The sequence below is a fragment of the Pseudonaja textilis genome, chromosome 3, assembly GCF_049901715.1.
Source record: "Pseudonaja textilis isolate UNSWEBS1 chromosome 3, rPseTex1.2, whole genome shotgun sequence".
NCBI lineage: Eukaryota > Metazoa > Chordata > Lepidosauria > Squamata > Elapidae > Pseudonaja > Pseudonaja textilis.
In genome coordinates, this window is record NC_141992.1 from 81,813,214 (window position 1) to 81,832,841 (window position 19,628).

The window sequence follows — 19,628 nt, forward strand, 5'->3', positions numbered from 1 at the left end:
ATCTTTAAACAGTCGAAATATCCAGATACTGTATGTTTTATATGAGAATCAGAAGGTGTGGGAACAGGGATATGCAAAGGTTCCATTTTTTTTTTTTTGCAAGGTCCTAACTGGCAGGTGGAAAACCTATTTGGATACTCAGAGAACTGCTCAAATATCTTTGTTTCCAAAATAAAAATACAATAGCTCTTGTCATAGAACAGATAGAATTTGTCAGTTTGTTTCCAAATCCATCAAACCTTCATCTCTCCTTTGTAGATGAGCCACTTGGACAGATTTTCTATCCACCTTCCAAACTCAAGTCTAGACTTTTTTTGAGAGACAGAGAGAAAGAGAGAGGAGGGAAAGAGAGTAAAACACTTTCATTTGTTCTCATTTTTAATATACTGCTTGATGAGCAGTTTCAGATAAAAATGTTTGATCCCACTCTGCACTGCTGGCAAAACATAAGAGGCTTGTATAAGAGCAGCCAAAGTATTTAGTATAAGATCTGAAAAAGGCAGAAGAAGGAGGGGATGATACCTGAGCTTTAATTTGGGGCATTCTTTATCTACTGATTTTTATCTGTAGTACTGCCAGCAGAGTGACAGTATATATAATCATTCTGCAAGAATCGGCTGTCAAGAGACTTGTTCATTTGCAGGGATTGTCCTTGTGTGCCAGCTGCTCTAACCTCAATGATAAGTTTGAGGAGGACACTGAGAACTGTCCAAGTAAAATAATCTACAGTTCATTGAGTCTCATCCTTTCAAAGAAAAGGGAGCAAAATAATAATAATTCTGCTATCAGGAAAAATGAAGTTATAACACTATATCCACTGTGGTGCTAGTGACAAAGTAACTTTCCTTCTCTGGCAGAGAATAAATAAGGTTTATTTCTAAGGATGTCGAGAAAGATAACTAAGTAGAGGATTTCCTTATTCTACTTATTTAATTATAATCCTTGGGTCTTATGGTTTCTTTGTGCTGCTGCTTATATCTTGTTGCAAAATAGGCCTTACTTTTTTTTAAGCTTGAAGGCTTTTCCAAACTGCTTGCAACAACTCTTTTGGTCTGCATGAGTAATATAAAAATAATAAAACTGGACTGTCGTCTTCTGGGTTCAAAGTCGCATCTCTCTTTGTATTTACCTGACAGTAAACTCCACTGAGCTCAGTATGGATCTGAGAAAACATGTTACATTTTCTGAAGGTCATAAGCTCAAAAATCTCCGTATTGTCTAAAGTCAATATTAATGGAGACTGTTTTAGCTTTAAGTATTTTATACAGAATAACAAAATGATAAGAGTTGGAAGGGACCTTAAGGGTCTTTTAATCTAACCCCATGCTCAAGCAGGAGATCATACATCATTTCAGACAAATGGCTGTCCAGTCTCTTTTTAAAAGCCTCCAATGACGGAGGATCCACAACCCCTGAAGTCAAGTCTTTCCACAGGTTTATTGTTCTTACTGTGAGAAAAATTCTCCTTAGTTGTAGGTTGCTTCTCCCCATTGTTTCCTGTCTTGCCTTCTGGTGCTTTGGAAAGTTGGTTGAGCCACTCTTCTTTGTGGAAGCTTCTCAAATATTGAAACACTGCTATCATATTGCCTCTAGTCTTTCTTTTCCCTAGGCTGGACATACTCAACTCCTGCAACCGTTCTTCATATGCTTAAGTCTCCAGCCCACTAACCATCTTTACTGTTCTTCTCTGCAGTCTTTTTAGAGTCTCATCACTTTTTTTTATATTGTGGTGGCCAAAACCGGATGCAGTATTCCACATGTGGTTTTACAAAGGCCTTATAAAGTGGTGCAAATACAATTGTCTCCTTCTCATAATCAATCTGACAAAATGCACACACATCTTTACAATTATATTCTGCCTAATGCTACTCAGGAATGGAGGCCCAGTCCATATGTTTCTGATTTGGGAAGGAAACCAAGGAAGAAAAAATATCAATATTCTTGGAAGGGTGCGGATGTGTTTTTTTGTTACCTATGAAGCAGGGTTGATTCCAGGAGACTGCTTGGACTATTTTTCTTGGCGAGATTTCAGAAATGGTTTATTCTTGCATTCCTCCCAGGGCTGAGAGAAAGTGACTGGCCCAAGGTCATCCAGCTGGCTTCATGTCTGAGGCATGGCTAGAACTCACGCCTCCCAGTTTCTAGCCTGCCTTAATCACTACCTCAATCTGTATCCCATTCGATGGGAATATCACTACATAAATCAATGAGCAGTGATCTGGGCCTATCATGAAACTGATGTTTCTAGTTTTTTTACTGATCCTTTTACAAAGTAGAATTAAATTTCTGGGAAGTCATTTTGGGAAATTACAAGAGAAATTCCAACCAAGGAAAATTTGCCTTTGTAATTCGTAGTCTCCTGGCTGTAAGGTATCACCAACATGTTGACAACTGGAGCAAGTACCTTTTCTTCACTAGCTGGTACATTAGATTTGGATGTGATGCACCTGCCATGCATTACTCCTACCCTTCGTATTCTAAGTGGAAGGACTTTTTGTATCAGCTCTGAGAGGACTTGAGCTGCCTTGCAACTTCAAGTGCATCCATTGATCTGAACTTGAAGTATGTGGAGGATGCTTTAAGGATGGGGTAGGTCTAGAGTGACATCAACTTATATACATAATAAAGAGGGATAATTCAAAAAGGCCTCTGCATATAGATTTGCAGTAGACTTTGTTTTTGAATGGAACAATTACCTGTATATTTTTTATATCAGTAACCAAAAATAGTTGTTGATACAAGGATTTTACCAAATGCTGTGCTACCACATAATTTTTCTGAGATAATTAGGAAATTTGGACATATTCCAGTATGGTACAAGCTGCTGGTTAATCTCTACTACAATATTTTTTTGTGTCAGAAAGAAATTATTGTGACGTATTTCACCAAGTTATTCCTAACAGAGTCTTGATAAAAAGAGCAGAACTTTTTGGTTATATAAACATAACTGCGTTTCTTCTTCTAGATCTATTCTTATTCTGCACTACCAATTCTCTAATAATAATCTCACACTCACCAAAATTGGCTATATAATTCTCAAACAAAATGGATATTAGAAATAGATAATGGCTGCTGTTTGGTTAGAGGTGTCTCTGCTTAATTAGGTGAAATATGCCATATCTTTCAGCTGTGTGCCCTGACCTTATACTGCCCTTTCCTTTCTCAAGGATATCTTGAGCAGCTTTGTCTTAACATAAAAAAATGACAACAGAAAATTAACTGTAGTTTATTATTTTAATTGGTTCTGAATCTTTTAATGCTTTCCCAGTTAAAATATGGCTAATCATGGAACACTTTTCTTCGGTTAATGTTGTCAGGCTGAGAAACTAGAAATGAAGGGATAGCATTAGAATAGAATGTCTGGGTAGAAAAGATAAGGTAAAGGTAAAGGTTTCCCTTGCACATACGTGCTAATTGTTTCCGGCTCTAGGGGGTGCTGCTCATCTCCATTACAAAGCTGAAGAGCCAGCGCTGTCCAAAGATGTCTCCGTGGTCATGTGGCTGACATGACTAAACTCTGAAGGCGCACAGAGCGCTGTTACCTTCCCACCAATGTGGTCCCTATTTTTCTACTTTCATTTTTACATGCTTTCGAACTGCTAGGTTGACAGAAGCCGGGACAAGTAACGGGAGCTCACTCTATTATGCAGTACTAGGGATTTGAACCGGTGAACTGCCAACCTTTCTGATCGACAAGCTCAGTGTCTTAGCCCCTGAGCCAGGGTTGCTCAAGAATTCCATAATATTTAAAATATCTGCTTGATGATATTATTGTGATTGTCAATGGTTAATCTAGTGGAACTCATAAATCTCTACAAGAAGACATTTGCCTATAAATGATGTTGACATATGAAATATGAAATCATTACTATTTGTGCATATTGTGCTCAACACAACTGATGCAAATTACATAAGCCTTGTCACTTGTGCAATGGTATTATAATGTATCCCTTGCCTCCCCTTGACACTCTATGTCAGGGCTGTCAAACTCGCGGCCTGCGGGCCGGATGCATCACAAGCTGGCCACACCCACATCTGGTTTAGCGAAGGGGGGAAAAGTCTTGATACATCATGTGACAATGCCATGACGACGCGAGTTTGACATCCCTATGCTATGCAGATGCCTACAGACACTGAACAATGCAAGTAATTGGTCTACAATGATTCTGTTGGAATATATAATACCATTTAAAAAAACAAACACACTTCTGTCTTATTAGAGTTGAGTGACTATTTTTGCTTGATTCCTCCTTTAGATATTTTGTCTTTATTTTAATAAATAAAACTCCAGGTGGTGAACATATCTAACATATCTCCTTCCTGCTCCTTTTCTCCATCACAACAACCCTGTTAGGTAAGCCTGGCTGAGAAAGAGTGACTGACCCAAAGTCATCCATCTGGCTTTTATGCCTAAGGCAGGACTAGAACTCAGTCTCTTGGCTTTTAGCTTGGGACCGTAGTCATTTAAAAACTCTCTGTTTATGGGTGTTTAACTGTGGGCTGAGATTCCTGGTTGGTTCCTGCCCAAACCAGCCAGAATCAGAAGCCAAGATCAAGCCCTACTTTATGAAATGTTATGAGAGAAAGAACAAAGGAAGGAGAACAGGTTTCCTGGTTTGCTTATCCAATCTCATGGGCAGGAAGAAGCAAAAAATGAGCAATCCAGAAGCACGTAGCAGCACACGTTTGTTCTTCCTAACAACTGGATGTTGTGTGAATAGCTGACATTCCGTTGGAGCTGGAGACAAAAAGAATTATTGCATTAATTTCTTTGAGTATATACGTGTGTATATACTGTATGTGTATGTGTGTGTGTGTGTGTGTACATATATATATATATATATGTGTGTGTGTGTGTGTGTGTGTGTGTATATATATATATATATATATATATATATATATATATATATATATATATATTCATTTTTAAGTTTTGGTATTACATGTATGTTATTCAGCTTTGTTTGGGTATTTTCCCACGTTATTATAGTTGTGCTTTTAAAGTTGTAGCAACGTTTCAGGCAGAATCTCATCTGCCATCATTTGGCTTCTGTATTGTGTTTGTCTGTGAGTCAGACTGTAAAAGCCACTCATAGACGAACACAATACAGAAGCCTGATGATGGCAGATGAGATTCTGCCTAAACGTTGCTACAACTTTAAAAGCACAACTATAATGACGTGGAAAAATACCCTAACAAAGCTGAATACCATACATATAAATACCTGCAAAAACTTAAGAAAACATATACATACATACATACATACATATAAATGGTTCTGTCAGTGTTTTTTCGTAAGCATCGAAATCTTCTAACAAAGTTCAAAAATTCATATTGTTGACCAAGAAATACTTAGGAAGGTGCTTCTTAGGCTAAAACAGAGTAATTATCCTTGTGGTAATAGCAAAGCCCTTGGGCTACTGGTTTATGAACTCAGACAAAAAAAAAAGCAATGGGGCGTTGTTGGGGATTACAGAAGACAACACAGCTGCAAAATATCATAACCTGAGGCAAAACTGGGACTCCTCTCAGACAGCTGCTGGCATGCAGAGTTGAGAAAAGTTGGTAGCAAGAGGGCATAACCTTAAAGGAAAAGGAATGAATCTGGAAATTCAGGTCCTTTAAGATGATGAAATCTTTATAAATAGCCAATTGGTAAAAGAGCGATTACTGAGAGGCTTTTAATTAAATCCAAAAAAACAAAAGACTATGACTGGAGCTGGTGCATCTACAGCTACTCACTCTTGGCCAGGGTATAACTCCATGCAGAGAGATTAAAGAAACTGATGCATGCAGTATTATGCTGTCTTCAATGTATATAAGACCCGCGCATAAGCTAAGTATCAAACCAAGCTTTCCCAGTCTGGTGCTTTCCAGACATGCTGAAATAGTCTGGGAATTTAGATCATAATACAGTAAGCCTATTCTGGGAAAAAATTGTCTTCTGAAAGGCAGTAAGCTGGGGAAGGTTGTTTCCAACCTAATATTCATTGGTACATTTCTTTCCATAGGATCAAAAGATGAAAGGAGGCATTTAATGAATAGAGACGATTATGCACGTGTGTGCTTTCATCGGAGCCAGAGGGGACTGCAAAAGTCAAAGCATTGTGGGGCTGTTGCACTGCAAACTCCGTCCCTTTTGCACATGTCTGTAGTATTAGAACACATGTACAAAAGGGGTGGAGCTTTTTTCAATTATATTTTTAATTAAAAGGTTTTTAAAAAAAATATAAAATACAAATATAAATAAAGACAATGGAAAAAAGGGGAAGAAGAGGGGGTGAAGTGAAGAAACAAAAGAAATAATAAGAGATTTCCAACTTCAAATGGCTCAATAAGGTACATCATAGAGTTATAATATCAAATTTTAACATATCAAATAGTAACTATTAGCCATTTCTATAGTAATAATTCACTTAATCATCAGGGTGAGATTTTTTTTTATCATTCTGCTACAATACTCTTCTCATTATTTGATTCCCCGTGCAGATATCTCTGCATTTTGTTGGAGACCTAAGTAAGGATTTGAGAAAGGAGTTAATTTGAGGATGGGCGGGTTTCAAGCCTAGTGGAACTGTTGTTTCTTTATTCCCATTAGAATCTCACAGTCTATGTCCCAGTGCCAGATTCCAGCCAGGATGAATATGTCTAAAATTAAGCCCACATTTAGCCAAATATCTTTTCCATTGACTACATGGTAGATCAGGTGCTTTAGTTGCAGAAAGAAAGTTCAACAACTGGCATGTCAGGATAGGACAGATATCATGGTGAGGGGCTGCTGGTCAGTGTGATAACATTAAATCAGCCAGCATGAATTTGTCTACATGTCTCTCTAAATTAAGTTCAAGGATGCCTCATTAACCAATGTTTAAGGTCATGCACTCCGCATAGAGCTTTCCTCTCATCCCTAGCCCAAAGCCGGGGCCAACTGTCTCTTTCTGAATCAAAGTGGGTGGGGGCAGTGTTTTCCATCTCTTCCTGACACAAGCCAGCCTTCCTATTTCGATGATATCTATGCTTCAGTAGTCATCCAGCTGATGATTCAAGCAGAAGGCACGGGCGGTCCTCAACTTACGACCACAACGGAGCCCAGAATTTATGCTGCTAAGTGAGACATTTGTTAAATGAGTTTTGCCCCATTTTACGAACTTTTCTTGCCACATTTGTTTAGTGAATCACTGCAGTTGTTAAATTGGTAACACGGTTGTTAAGCGAATCTGGCTTCTCCATTCACTTTGCTTATCAGAAGGTCACAGAAGATAATCATATGACCCCTGGACACTGTAGCCATCATCACTATGAGCTAGTTTGCAACCATATGAATGTAAGTCATGTGACCATGGGGGTGCTGCAATGGTCACAAGTGTGAAAAATGGTCATAAGTAACTTTTTTCAGTGCTGTTGTAACTTTGAACAGTCACTAAATGAACTGTTGTATGTCGAGGACCACCTGCACATCAGCAGCAGTTCAGTGATGATGCAGCCCAGCTCCTGTTGGCCACTTTGATTAGGCGGTCTATGACAGCCCTTCTTAAGTTTCAATTATTTTGAATTTTCTTTTTATCTGTTTGCTATACTGTGAGCTGCCTGGAGTCACTGCTACAGTGAGATAGGTGACATATAAATTGAATGAATCAATACATAGGTCAAGGTTCTAAGCTGATTCCTGGCTCAGACATCTGGATCAGTACCGCCCAAAAAGCAGCTCAAGAGAGGAGTGTGTGTGTGTATATGTGTATTTCATGTCAGGGGCTGTCAAACTCGCAGTCCGTGGTCCGGATGCGTGATGCACTGGCCACGCCTACGCTCAGTTTAGCAGATGGGGGAAAAAAATCCCGATATGTCACGTGATGCTGCTATGACGCCGCAAGTTTCACTTTGCTGATGTAGGAGGAAAAAAAACACCTAGCTTCCTCTCTGTTCCTTCATGACTACACACAGACAATCCCTGTCACCTAATGTTTGGGCTTCTTTTGAATGCAGGTTTTACTGCTTTTCCAGAAAAGTTGTGAACATGTGCTCAAACATAGGTGGAACAATAAATGATAGGCAGGATGATTGAACAGTGAAGCAGAAAAGTAAGAGCTGGTTTACACAACTCATCCATCAACCAGACAGCTGATTCCCAGTCTGGGAAAGGGTGATAGGTAAAGAGGGAGCAAAGTCCGATAGGTAGCTAAATCTATCGATCTATCTATCTGTCAAAAACCATGGGCGGTCACTGTCACGCTGTGATTGGCAGATTGTTTTCCTGGGGCATGAAAAGGGATGGAGATGGATGGAGAGGAAAGGCAGGCTTCCATGCATGGGACATCAGAATAGCGTCCTTCAGCTGCAACTCAGAACAGAATTGAGACTGGCAATGAGGTCAGTAAAATCTATGCTGGAGCTGTTTTCTTGAACTCAGAAAAGAAGACATCACTTCACCTTAACCATCAGGAAGAAACCTTAGCATATATAATTACCCAAGCTTGTGCAGTGTATGATGTCTTATCCGAAACAGGTAGGTGCCTTATTTATTTAATTATTAAATTTATATGACACTTACCTCATCTATTATCTTGATTTGCATGATATGTAGACCACCATCCCCCACGTTGTGTTCACATTTTCCTGTGAGAACCTGGGTAAATAATATCCTCTCCCAAGACTGACAAACAAGAAAAGTTATGCAATAAGATCTAAAACAGTTGGCAACTTCTTTTTCCAGATTGAGCTGCCTGTTATTTTTACTTCTGACTTTTTCCCCTTATGAGAGTTTTAAATATTGTATGGTTTGTACTCACACGGATTTATAAAATAGCAAAGTGTTTATGGTTTATGTGATTTCCCCCCCTCTTTTTCTAACACTTAAGACATCTGAAAAATTTGCTTCCAAATGTTGTTTTATCATATCTAATCCTTGAAATTATAATTTAATTATATGTTTACTCATAGGTGTTTCTGATGTTGTCTTTTTCTTTATCAGAGCTGAAAGAAGTAAGCTGCTTCTTTTTTCTGTTAACTGTGAAGTATCATGGATACAAATGTGACATTTTAACCATGGATTAGGAGATCAGCAAAAGTGAAAAACTATGATTTTTGGCTTGTTTCATTCACCCAGAAATGGAGAAGCTATGGCCTCAACAGATTGAAAAATCAGTGACATAGAGGTGTTGCTGAATCACAATTTCCGGTGTTCCACACCTCTTTTCCAGCAAATTCTGGAGTACCAAAAATTCCCCAACCTTCCCCATATCTATTGTTAAGCTTATCTATAATTGTCCGGATTTTGGCAATGCTCTGCAAGTCCCTTTCCTTTCTGGTTGATATCTCAATCACCTTATAATGGCTTTCCAACTATCATTTCCTTTCCTTCTTCTGATGAACAACAACAACAAAAACCTCTAGCCAACATACATGAGATAATAAAAAAACGTATTTCCTCCCAAGTTCCTTTTTAATTACAAGGAGTCCTTGATTTACAATCATTCATTTCGTGACTGTTAGAAGTGTAGGAAGTTAACACCCACCCCTCTCCTCGAAAATTGAAATAGGAAATATTAAAAAGGCAGAATATTTCCCCTAAAAAGAGTAGAAACTCAGAAGCAGAAACTGACCTCAGAAGCAGAAGCTCACCCCCACTTTTGTTAATGGGTGGGCCATTAAGGCCTGGGCCAGAATGTTTCACATAACAAAGATCTCCAGGTAAAGCTATAGCAATTGCTCAAAGTCCTTTTCATTACATCGTCATTCAGCAAGGCTCATCCAAGCCTGGAACTCAAGACAGCCTACAGAATTGCCCCTGCATGGTCCCATGGGAGTCTGACAACCAATCAGAATACAAGTCAAATTCAAATCCCAACAGAGGGTATGTAAGGGGACTCTCAGCATCTCAGCCCTCCCTTCTTTTCCTTCTCTTTTCCTTCACCTTGAAGCATGTGATCATCCTTTTCACTTTGGAGCTCCAAGCCATGTGGTTTTGTCCACCATTAAACCATCTTTCCAAACAGCCTCCATGTTTCCAGTGTCTTTTTCCCCACTTGGAACTGAACCCAGAAGGATAATTATTTCGACAGAAGTTAGAAGACTGTTAGAAGGCAGTGAAATAACTTATGACCAGTTTTCACACTTATAACCATTACAGCATCCCCCTGATCATATGATCAAAATTCATGCATTTATGACAGTTGCATTTTCCCGGGATCATGTGATCACCATTTATAACCTTTCCAGCTGGTTTCCAACAAGCAAAGTCAACTGGGGAAGCCAGATTTGTTTAATGACTGCATGATTCACTTAACAGCTGCAGTGATTTGCCTAACAATGGTGGCAAAAAGATTGTAAAATGGGGGCAAAACTCATTTAACAACTGCCTTGCTTAGACACAGAAATATTGGGCTCAATTGTAGTTGAGGATTACCTGTATAATGTTTGAAATCCTCACTGTTAAGACTATTTCCAATAGAAGTACCCCTTTGCAGTGGTGGGATTCAATTTTTTTTACTACTAGTTCTGTGGGCGTGGCTTGGTGGGCATGGCAGAGGAAGGCTACTGTAAAATCTCCAGTCAGAAGTGGTATTTGCCGGTTCTCCAAACTACTCAAAATTTCTGCTACCAGTTCTCCAGAACTGGTCAGAACCTGCTGAATCCCACCTCTACCCCTTTGAATAGTGCAGATTCAAATTCTGTGACCGTGTCATGGGATTCATTAACTAATCGAAACCTCTCTGTAAGCCTAAATCACAGTTCAGTATTACATATAATAAATCAGTTTTAAACTGGCTGATGCATTGTTTTCAGTAACTGGCGATAACCCTAAATCACAGGTCATGGTTTAGAGACAACAAGGAGAATGGTTCAAAACATGCTACCTGTTCATCCTGTCGCCAAATCTGTGATTAGATTGACAGCTTCTCCTGTAGAGCTGGCCATAGATTGGAGCACGGCAGTGCAATGAGCCATGGGAATCAACCAACTTTCCAAAGTTGATGGATGGTGCAAATTGCCCTTTTCCAGGGTAGCAAAATACACAGAAGCTGTTTTCTTTTGTTGGTTGCACGTTTCATTTAAGGACGCTTAGCGAATGGCCCGCCATGAGCTCTTGGCTGGCACAGAGATGTTGGGACACATTCTCCTGTGGGCATTGGATGCCAGTCAAGGAAGGGAAAGGGATCCAGTGACACCCTGCCACTTCCAACTGCTTAGTTGAATAATTAAGAGCTGGCAGTAAAACAAAAAATCTCATATTTTTTTTCGTTTGGAGAGAGGAAAGACAATTATTTCAGATGTGGAAGACTGCAGAAATCGCTTTCCAAAAGAGCCCCAGGCCAGGGCAAGAGGAGGTCACCCTATGCAAATGACGGATCACGAAGAGGGGCCACACAGCCCGGCGCTGGGGCGGAAGCCGAGCAGCCCTAAATCACGCTGGGAAGGCCGGTGCCCGCCTTGTTCTCCGCTCTCTTTCACTGTCTGCAGCTGCCCGACTTGGCAGTGGGCAACCCCCGGCGTCGCTCCCCGCGGTGAGGGAATCGCTTCGGCAGTGGGAAACCCCGAGCCCGGGGCGACGTTTCCGCCCCTCGCCTCAGCGGCTCGCGCGAGCCACCTTTGGGCCGCCTGCCAAAAGACACCCCCTCCCCGCCCCGGGCCCAGCACGCGCCCGATGGTTACGCGCGCGCGCGCACGCGAGCGGCTCCCCTTCCTTGGCAGCGGTTGCGCGAGCCCCCTCGCGGCGCTCCTCCCGCCGCCCTCCCCACCTCCCTCTGCTCCAGGCAAGGTAAGAGCAGCAGCGGCGGCGGCGGCGGCGGCGCCTGCTTGGTTTTGCAAATGCCCGGGATGAGGACGGAGCCGGTCTGGGAAAGCGCGCAGCAGGAACTCAAAGACGGGTTAACCCGGGGGAAGAGTCCTGGCTACGGTGCTGCTGGTGCAGCTGCCCAACGTTAGTCCGGAGTGCAGATCGCGAAGTTGCGCGTGGGTTTTTTTCTTCCCCCCTAACCGAGGGATGGATTGACCGATCCCGCCGGGAAGTTAAGTGGTAGCACGAACTCGTAGGGTTGAAAGCGGACTGAAATCATTCATTTGTACTTTTTTCGTTTCCTTTACTCAGAAGTAAGTGATTCGAATTCAGCGCGGGGTTCTAATGTGAAAATCCGGGTTGTTTTTATTTTTATTTATCTTCTCAGTGTTCTGAAATAGCGGGTTTTTTTGTTTATTTTTGTTTTGTAATAGAACTTTGAGGACAATTTTTCCACCCATTTATGCAACGCAGGCTATGCATACCGCGTTTAATGCTGGTTTGGGAGTGAGCCTGGACTAGTGGTTAAGGCGCTGGATTAGAAGGAGCTGAATTCAAGTGTTGCCTTCGGCACAGGCGCCAACTGGGTGGCTTTAGGCGAGGCAGAATCTCTCAATCTAGGAAGAACGCAGGGGGTAATTTCCGAAAATGTTGGCTACCAAACTTCAGGGACTCCTTCGGGAGTCAAAGAAACGATAAAGAGAAGAAGAAGAAAAACCTAGCTCAGTTGATACCTATGTATGTCTACCTAATGTCCCACTAAGATTATTGAGGTAAAAGCTCCAGAAAACTACTGAATCAAACTTAAAAGTTTCCAGTTCAATTAGGTTTGGATGCTGAAAAGATAGTGTTCTCCTTCCTTTGGTTGGGCATTTTTTGAGTAAAACTGGAGAGTATGTGTTAAGGGCTGTGGGCATAGAATTTGTGCATACTTTCCCCAACACAATTACGGCAAAGACTGATGTATGATGGTAGGTGAACTCTGATGACTAATAACGAGGAAATATTGTTGCACTGGAGTGAGCTGGTCATTTGATATATGGAAAAGAGAACAGTGGATTTGGGGGGTTGTTAAAACGATTCATTTAAAGATGTTCTGAGATTTTTAAAAATATACTAGGAACGTGATATAATGGTAAAGGGTTGATATGAGTCATTTTAACAATTGGCATTTCCACCCCGACTCTACTCCCATATTGCATACTTTACTGTTGGGATAATTGGCTAGGTATTTGTAACAAGCCAAAACGGGGTTGATGAAATGGTATTTTAAATTTGATTTCAGGATTTATAATAATAAAATACCATATGATTCATGATGAGATCCCCTAATATTGTGCCCTTCCCTACAATAACTCTTAGTCACTGCAACAATCACAGTTTTTCCTGTCTCTCTTTGTTATTTTGTGTCAGATTTTAGATTATAATGTCCTTGGGAATTGTTCTGGGGTGAGTTTTTTTGTACTCCATAAACTTTGCAAGGCATGGTAGAAACAGCATAATACTAATTGGTATCAATGTACCTGCTTTCACTGTGCCTTTTTTCTCGTCCCCCCCCCCAAAAAAAAACCCCACCCATGATGCTGAATTTTCAATGTATCTCTGACACTGTTATTCAGGAAACTAGTTTCATGTCTGTGTTTTTGTAACTTTGCTAGTGAATAATGCAACCAAAATGAACTTTCCATTTGGGAGAGGATAATAAGAGAGATATTTGCTTCATTAACTGTCAACTATTGTATCTATTGAGATATAAGAGTGCCTTTCAAAACATAAAAAACCTACTATGGAAATTGAGGTGTAATGGAATTTTCCCATGAAGTCTTGTAAACTCAGCTGGCTCCAAAAGCTAAAAAAAACAAAATATTCCTCTATGAACTACACACTTAAAAACAAACCCCTTGAACACCTCTAATTTCTATAGTTACTACTAATTAATTTCTGTTCTCAACACCTCTTTATTGCCTAGCTTGCCTTTTTGTTTCAATAAAATGAACTATGGTAGCCTCACTATCATTTTGGGTCAGTCTCTCTCAAAGACAGGATTTTGGGAGAGGAATAGTTGTCTACTCTACATCACTCCGTTTGGAAAGTTGGTAAAGAGGAAGGAGAAATGGGTGGTCTTATGCCAACCACATTGTTTTGTTTTATTTGTTTGGTCAAATAATGAATGGCAGGTTGTGTTTGTTTTAGAGCAATGTTTCTCAACCTTGGGGATTTTAAGCTGTGTGAACTTCAATTCCCAGGGTTCCTGGCTAGGGGAATTCTGGGAGTTGAAGTCCATACAGCTTTAAGTTGCCAAAGTTGAGAAATGCTGCCTTAGAGATCCGGAAGAAAGGGAAGTTGTCTTCTGTGGCTATGAGAGACCCTGAACCCTCTTTCTTTTCATTTATGAAGGACTGATACAAATCTTAAGTTGCCAGATCACAGAAAGGATTTAGGGAGCCACTGTGAGTTGTTGATGCTAAAGCAATACTTTATCTCTAGAGATAAAGTTAGAGTTGGAATTACCATGATTTCAAAACCAGATTGAAAGCTGCCTTGGATGCCATTGTGAATATGTTTTGTCAACCGCACCTTCGTTATTGGGGCAAATAGAGGCCCCAGTAATCCTGAACAAAATCCAGATAAATTGAACATGCTTAAAGTCCCATAGGAGGCATTTTAACTATCTCTGTAATTCCGACGCTTAAATCGTTTTGCCTCAAACGTATTTTGCCTCGAAAGCATTCCGATGTGGCGGATGACATTCTTTCCCTGATTTCATTGGATGAGTTAATAAAAACATGGTCTGAGTACACCAGTAAGCCACTTTTAGTGGGATTCATTATTTTCCTTTCCCTCTCGTCCATCCCCCTCTGAAAGTCCATTCTTTCCAAAGGTATTTAGGTTTACTGAAAGTTAGTTGGCTGGAAAAGTTCACACAGCGTATCCATGACAACTCTCAGAAATCAGGGTGACTGAATGGGGTGAAAACAATGGATGGACTTATCATGCAGAAGAAAAGAAAGGAGTCTGTCTAGGGATGGAGAAGGAGATCACAAGCTGCACTCTTTATTATTTATGATCTACAAATTTTATTATTTAAACTGTGCAATGGTAAATTACTGCTGTTATATTGCCAAGAGGACAATAGGGACATGAGTTGAAGTTGAACTGGCCTCAAAGGATGTTTTCTGTATGACTACATTATATGTAAACAAATCTTTTAGGAGCATTTGTTGAGGTGGCTATTCTAATTTAGTATAGAAGTGAAATAACTAAGCCTGAAAGATGACAGGATTTTGGCAAAAGGTTTACTGGCCTAGATGCCATTCAAGCGGGACATACCACTTTATACCACAAGTAGGCGCTGTTTTTCTTTTTCTTCTCTCAGCAAATTTAGTAGAGTCCTACTGGCCATACAGGGTAGGACCTGATACAGGTAGTCCTCAACTTATGACCACAATTGAGCCCAGCATTTCTGTTGCTAAGCAAGACAGTCACTAAGTGAGCTTTTCCCATTTTATCACCTACCTTGCCACTGAATCACTGCAGTTGTGAAGTTAGTAATAGGTTGTTAAATGAATCTGGCTTCCCTATTGACTTTGTTTGTCAGAACATTGCAACCGTGTGTGTGTGTGTGTGTGTGTGTGTGTGTATCTGTCTGTGTCTGTCACATGACCCGGGGACACTGCAACCGTCATAAATATGAGTCAGTTGCCAAGTGTCTGAATTTTGTTCACGTGACTATGGGGAAGCTGTAATGGTTGAGTGAAACATAACTTTTTTCAGTGCGGTTGTAACTTTGAATGGTCACTAAATGAACTGTTGTAAGTCGAGGACTACCTGTAGAATGTCTCATATTCCATGTAAGACTGCAGTTTGGTGTCAAAGTGACCTAGCTCCCAACCCCTTGTTTTTTCTGCAATCATTTCTCTTGTTGGATTTATTTTTCCTATGAACAATTCTTTGAAACTGCAAAGCATGTACGCTTATTTTTAAAACCCTTCAACGAACTTAATGTGGTTTTGAATATTTTTCCTTGGTCAACAGAAAAATGTCAGGTATGCAATGTGACACCTGTCGAATTCCTCCACCCACTGATTTTTTTTTTATAAATCTTGCAGTATATCAAATGATTAAATGGATGGCTGGACTGCTGGACAAAGCCCAGCCAGCTTCCTGCATCTCCCTCATTTACAAGAATGCTCTTGAGATACAAAGGCATTTGTAGGCAGTCTGTACATTGGATGACTTTATACAGGTAGTGCTCAACCCACCAAAGTTACAAAGACACTGAAAAAAGTGACTTATGACCATTTTTCACAGTTCTAACCTTTGTAGCATCTCCATGATCATGTGATCAAAATTCAGATGCTTGGCAACTGGTTCATACTTATGACCATTGCTGTGTCTCAAGCTCATGTAATCAACTTTTGCAATCTTTTGCAATCTTTTGACAAGCCAAGTCAATGGGGAAGCCAGATTCACTTAACAACTGAAGTATTAACTTATCAATTGCAATGATTCACTTAACAACAGTGGCAAGAAAGATAGTAAAATGGAGCAAAACTCACTTAACGAACGTCTCAACAACATAAATTTTGGACCCAATTGTGGCTGAGGACTAACTCTATTTCATCCCGGTTTCTCTCAAAAGACTAAAATAAGCTGGGATAAGACCTAACATCTCTGGATTGTTTAAGTGGCCAGAAGCAATTCTTAGCAGCTTAACTTAGGGCAAATTGCGTTTTTCTACTACCGGTATTTTGTAACTGGCACAGCCTGCTATGCTAGCCATTTCCTGAGAGGAGTTATGTCAGGCTCTTACAGTTCCAAATGTATTTAGCACTCCAAAATATTTGCCTAACCCTAGACTGTCACTTTATTTCAAGTAAGTCTGTTTATAAGGCAATGTAATTTGGTTAATTCTGACTAGAATTCCAAAAATGTTGGACTAAACTTGTGATTGCTAAATTCTCAACAAATCAGAGCCCCAAAAGTTGTGTAGGCGAAAAGTATTTTGGATAGGGTATCTACCACTTGCCAAAGTACTGAACCACGTGAACCCATCCAAAGGCTATAATAGCTTCTTATTGGGAACAAATAGTATAATTGGGGACTTTTTAAAGTTTAGAATGAAGTCAGTTAAGAGGGTATGATAAAAATATATAAATCAACCAAAAAGTAGGATGGTCCCAAAGTCATCCAGGAACACTTAAAGGTGATTGATTCAGCACAAGCAACAACAAAAAATATCACTTTTTAATTTTAATGATTCTGGACTTTGCTAGGATGGGATGTGACAATAGCTGACAGATTAAATGGATTTAATTGGTCAATGGATTCATATTATAGAATACTGCTATTGGTAGTCAATAACTCATGATAACTAATTCTTACAGAGGTAGTTTGTGATAGGGAGATATACTTTCATGCTCAGTTTTGAATTTTCTCTGGTTGACCACTATGAGAACAGAATGTCAGATTAGGCAGGGCTACCATCTGCTTAATACTCTTTTTTTCTTCATGATACTCTGGGCTTGATCCCTCCTGTTGAAATATTAAATCATCTTTTCTGCAAATAATTTGGGAATGTTAAGGAATGATGATCTTCTCAAGAAAAATGAAAGGGCAATTCTCTTTTTTTTTTTCAAGGAAAACCAGTTTCAGTTCAAATAGTAGCAAAACCACTAAATTTCATTCTTCTCTGCAGAGCTTTTTTTAAAAAAAAATTAACCTGGTCGGAAAATGTTTTTCAAGATATTATTGTGCAAGCAGAAAATAGATGAACCAAGATTAAATGCTGTTGAAACGAGCTGGGAAATTTCTAACTCCTAGAGTGGTGCCGCACTTTGGATCAAAAGATTAAAAAGGGGTCCTGAGCACACAGCTTTCACCTGAAGTAAAGGTAGTCCTCTACTTACGACCACAGTTGAGCCCAAAATTTCTGTTGCTAAATGAGACATCTGTTAAATGAGTTTTGCCCCAGTTTACGACCTGGTTTTCCACGATTGCTAAGTGAATCACTGAAGTTTGCAACACGATTGTTAAGTGAATCTGGCTTCCCCATTGACTTTGCTTGTGAAAAGGTAACAAAAGATGATCACATGCCCCCGGGATACTGCAACCATCATAAATATGAGTCAGTCGCTAAGCTTCTTCATTTTGATCACGTGGCATGGGGATACTGCAGTGGTCATAAGTTTGAAAAACGGTCATAAGTGGTGGTGGGATTCAAAAAAAATTACTACCAGTTCTGTGGCTGTGGCTTGGTGGGTGTGGCAAGGGAAGGAAACTGCAAAATCCCCATTCCCTCCCCACCTCACTAACCTGCTTTCCAGCTCCGTTCTCCTGTGCAGGGCAACAAAAGAAGACCCTGCCGATCAGCTGGGACTCGGGAGGCAGAGAATAGATGGGGGCGGGACCAGTCAGAGGTAGTATTTGCCGGTTCTCCGAACTACTCAAAATTTCCACTACCATGTCTCCAGAACTGACCAGAATCTGCTGAATCCCACCTCTGGTCAAAAGTCACTTTTTCAGTGCCGTTGAAACTTTGAACGGTCAGTAAATGAACTGTTGTAAGTCAAGGACTACCTATACGCTTTAAAGTGGCCGCATCTTTTTTCTAGGATCATAAGAGTCCCCTTCAAAGCAGTAGTATAATCTTTGGAAAAGTCAGGCTTTCTCTAAGTGACAGACAAGTGATGCTTGCTTAGCCTTGCATATTTTTGCCCTTTCAATATGGGGGCATTGTAGAGTTCTAACACAGTTACTCCTGGACTTACAACAATTTGTTTAGTGACCATTTGAAGTTACAACAGCGTGAAAAAAATTATTTACATAATCAAAATTCGGATGCTTGGCAACCCAGGGTCATGTGATCACAGTTTGTTACCTTTCCAGTTGGTTTACGATAAGCAAAGTCAATGAAGGAAACCAAATTCACTTAAGGACAACAGGATTCATTTAACTGCAGTGATTCTCTTATAACCGTGGCAAAAAAAAGTTAGCAAAATTGAGCCCGACTTGCTTAACCACCCCCTTGTTTAACCATATAAATTCAGGTCCCAATTGTGATGATGAGTCGAGGATTATGTATGAACCATGGTTAGATCGCGGTGGTTAGTGGTTAGATTGCGGTACTGCAGGCTACTTCTGCTAACTGCCGGCTGGCTGCAATTTGGCAGTACAAATCCCATCAGGCTCAAGGTTGACTCAGCCTTCCGGCCTTCTGAGGTGAGTAAAATGAGGACCCAGATTGTTGGGGGCAATATGCTGGCTCTGTAAACCGCTTAAAGCACTGTAAAGCGGTATATAAGTCTTAAGTGCTGTTGCTATTACCCATACCTTTTATTTCCAAGCTATTCAAGACTGCTAGCATTTACTTTTTAAATAAAGGGTATGATCCTAAATAATTTCACTAGGAAATTAAACATGAAATGAATGAGGCTTTAAAATAAATGTGTATTTTGAAGTTTAATAAAACTTTGCCTAAGATTAATGACTGTCCCAGAGGTAACTGTACTATCATACATTTTTAAAAAAAGGATACAAGACATGGAGATGAAAAGAATGTTTTTGTTGGTCCTGGCATCTGTTTTTGTTATGGTTTTAGGCATCCCCTGGTAATAAGAGAAGAGAGTTTGTTTCCAGAGATGCATTTTAAATAGTTCTGTGGTCCTTTGAAGTGTCTCAGAGCAGAATCCCACTTTTATTTGATCTGGATTTCATTATTGTTATTAAATACATGAAACAGCTGCAAAAGACAAAGATTTGGGTCAGAAGAACATGTTTCGTAATCAGGGCCTGAATCAAATCTGACAAGGCTTTGCAATTGTTACACAGGTAGTTCTTGACTTACAACTGCTC

At 40.1% G+C, this 19,628-nt stretch overlaps 1 protein-coding gene across 1 annotated transcript in view; it reads left to right on the forward strand.

Annotated features, from left to right (window-relative positions):
- Positions 1 to 11,450: 11,450 nt before the first annotated feature.
- BCAR3 (BCAR3 adaptor protein, NSP family member) overlaps positions 11,451 to 19,628 on the forward strand; it is an 87,731-nt gene continuing 79,553 nt past the window's right edge. Inside the window, exon 1 of the mRNA XM_087930218.1 lies at positions 11,451 to 11,756. The gene's annotated coding sequence lies outside the window, so the exon portion shown is untranslated. The remainder of the gene's footprint in view (positions 11,757 to 19,628) is intronic.